This window comes from Lissotriton vulgaris, unplaced genomic scaffold (genome assembly GCF_964263255.1).
Source record: "Lissotriton vulgaris unplaced genomic scaffold, aLisVul1.2 SCAFFOLD_1251, whole genome shotgun sequence".
NCBI classification, from domain to species: Eukaryota; Metazoa; Chordata; class Amphibia; order Caudata; family Salamandridae; genus Lissotriton; species Lissotriton vulgaris.
Window position 1 is genome coordinate 486,687 of NW_028251023.1, and position 3,332 is coordinate 490,018.

Genomic DNA, 3,332 nt, shown 5'->3' on the forward strand with positions numbered 1-3,332 from the left:
ATAAACAGCGTTGTTTTAGTGGAGCAGGCAAGTGTTCCTAGAGTTGGAGTGGTGGAGGATGTGGCTAGATTGAACACGTATGACTACTCAATTGTCTTGGGGCGCGGAAAGGAGAAATATTTGTACAGCAAATGTTCGTGCTCTCCCTTACAACAACAAAGCACCAAAAAACAAAAGCTTCTCATCAAAACAGCCCTAACTCTGGGCTGAACTACCCGCTGTATGAGATATTGCCTCTTCTTGCAGGTAGATCAAATATCCTAGATTTACACTGATGGAATCCAACAGGTATGTATTTAAAACAACAGGATGGCCTCACACACCCCCAGGTGTCATGCATCATCATCGGTCATCCAGCGCTCGCAAAAGCATCCTCTAATGCCAGGTGGACACTCTTCAGCAGACTGATGGAAGGAATAGAGTGAGTCAGAGTGATACAATCAAATTCCATGTACCCTACTGAAAGGGCACTCTAGATGTATTGAACGTTGGTAATTAGATGATTGAAAGATATGGTAGAACATAACAAATCTATTTATGACACTCATGTCCAACTTAGGTCGACATGTTTCAGCCCTTAATAGGACCAACACGGGGTCTGGGGCCTTCATCCAGGATCAAACACCCTTATGTGATCCTGTATGGCTCCCTAGTCAGTAATGATCATACACCGATTCCATGCATACACATACAATACCAGACTACTATCTCTAGCTACTGCAATCAGGAAACTTCTCCTTCTTAGTGAGGGGTCCTATGGAAGAAACATATAAAGACATTTAAAATATTTACATCACTGAAGCACATAAATGATAAATACAAAAATCTGAATAAAGAGACAAACTATAACATAGACATATGGTTGCCAGGATAACCTTACACACATTATAAAAACTGAGCCGAACAGTTGCCACATGGAAGTGTCCCACAATTGGAGGTAAACCACATAAAGTGTCAGAAGCCTTAGTGATGTGTTATCATGTTTGGTTCAGGTACGTACCAACTTATCTCTCAGACTCATACTCCGCATGAAAGGGAATAGCAGAAGGGGCAAGAGTTCCCCTTGGTTTTCTAATAAAAAAGATACCTCACTTGTGTGGGTGGGCCTAGTGCCTCTGACAGCAAAAGACCAAGAACGTTTAGAGATTGCCCTTTTGGACCCGTTTTGGTTTCCCCTCAGTTTTTCATTTTATACATTTTTAGGCTGACTCTGTTTTGGGTACCCACACACGTGAGAGGTCATTTTTATCAGGAGACCAAGGGGAATGCTGGGTGGTAGGAAATTTGTGCCGGACCAGTGATCCTACACAGAAATATGAGGAACATTTGACTTTTAGCTAAATTTGAGGTTTGCAGGGGATTCTGGTAAGAAAAGGTGGGGAATCAGCCCAAGCCACACCTCCCTGGGCTCCCACACATATATAGTTTTCAAAATGTCTGGAATTGGTAGGTTTCCTTAGATGTCCACCATGCCGGGGACCAAAAATGCAGGTGCCCCCCTTGCAAAAACAGGTTGTATTTTGATAGATAAGATTGATGTTTCAACAATATGTTTTAGGCCCTTCCCTGTCACAGGCTCTTGGCCTACCCACACAATTGCGGCACCATTTTTATCCAGAGACTTGGGGAAATGCTGGGAGGATGGAAGCTTCCCTAGATGGCCACCAAACCCAGGATCAAAAATGCAGGTGCCTCCTTGCAAACACAGGTACGTGTGTGATAATAGGGGGCACCTATGTTTTTGGTCCTGGGCTCAGCCGCCATCGAGGAAAAATGGTACCACAGTTTTTCATTTCATATGTTTTTAGGCTAATTTTGCTTTGAGCACCCAAACAAGTGAGAAGTCATCTTTATCGGGAGACCGACGAGAATGCTGGGTGGTAGGAAGTGTGAGTATTTAGCTAAATATGACGTTTGCAGGAGATTCAGGGTAAGAACACTTTGGGGATCCACACAAGCCAAACCCCCCTGGGCCCCCCACATGTGTAGTTTTCAGAAATGTCTGGGTTTGGTAGGTTTCCCTAGATGCCTACCGTGCCCAGGGCCAAAAACGTAGGATCCCCCCTTGCAAACGCAGGTCATTTTGTGATAATTTTAATATGTCCACAATACGTTTTGGGCCCTACTCAGTCACAGGCACTTGGCCCGCCCACACAAGTGAGATAGAATTTTTATCAGGGGACTTGGGGGAATGCTGGGTGGATCGAGGATTGTGGCTCCCCATTGATTCTAGAACTTTCAATCCCAGAAATGTGAGGAAATAGTGTTTTTTATGTCAAACGTTTGCAAGAGATACTAGGTGAAAAAACATGGTGAGATCAATGCAAGTCAGCCCACCCTAGACAGCCCTAGGTCCCTAGTATTAAAAAATGTACAGGTTAGCTAGGTTTCCCTGGATGCCAGCTAAACTATGGTCCACAATCTAGAGCTACCCAGATTGGGAAAAAGGTTCTCTTTTTGGTAGAAAAATGTGCGTGTCCATGTTGCGTCTTGGACCGTTTCCTGCTGCTGGCACTAATTCTACCCACACAAGTGAGGTACCATTTTTATAAGGAGACTTTGGGGAATGCTGGAGGAAGTACATTTGTGGCTCCTCGCAGATTCCATAACTTTCCATGACAGAAATGTGAGAAAAATGTGTTTTTTTGGCCAACGTTTGAGATTTGCAAGGGATTCTGGATAATAAAACGAAGTGAGAGTAATGCAAGTCAGCACACCTGGATAGCCCTAGGTGTCTAATTTTCAAAAATGTAAAGGTTAGCTAGGTTTCCCTTGGTGCTGTCTGAGCTAGCGTCCAGAATCTAGAGCTACCCACATTAAAAAAAAGGGTTTGTTTTCGGTGGAAAAATACGCTGAGTCCATGTTACATTTTGGGCCATTTCCTGTCGCGGACACTAGGTCTACCCACACAAGTGAGGTATCATTTTTATTGGGAGACTTGAGGGAATTCTTGGTTTAAGGAAGTTTGTAACTCTCCACAGATTCCAGAATTTTTTGTCAAAGTTTGAGTTTTGCAAAGGATTCTGGTTAATAAAATATAATGCAAACCATGCATGTCAGACCAGCATGGATAATCCCAGGTGTCTAGTTTAAAAAAAATTACAGGTTGGCTAGGTTTTCTTGGGATCTGGTCTAGCAAGGATCCAAAACCTAGAGCTAACTGCATTGTAAACAAGCATTAGCATAGCCAATAGGTCTTGCCTTTGGGACCTTATAAGAATTTAGCTATGCAGTACTTTATCCTGGGTGCTAAAGTGATGGTGTGGCACTGAATATATGTTTGCTTGCATACCCTGGAGTGCAGCTGGATTTCATCTGCGTTTATATGGTAC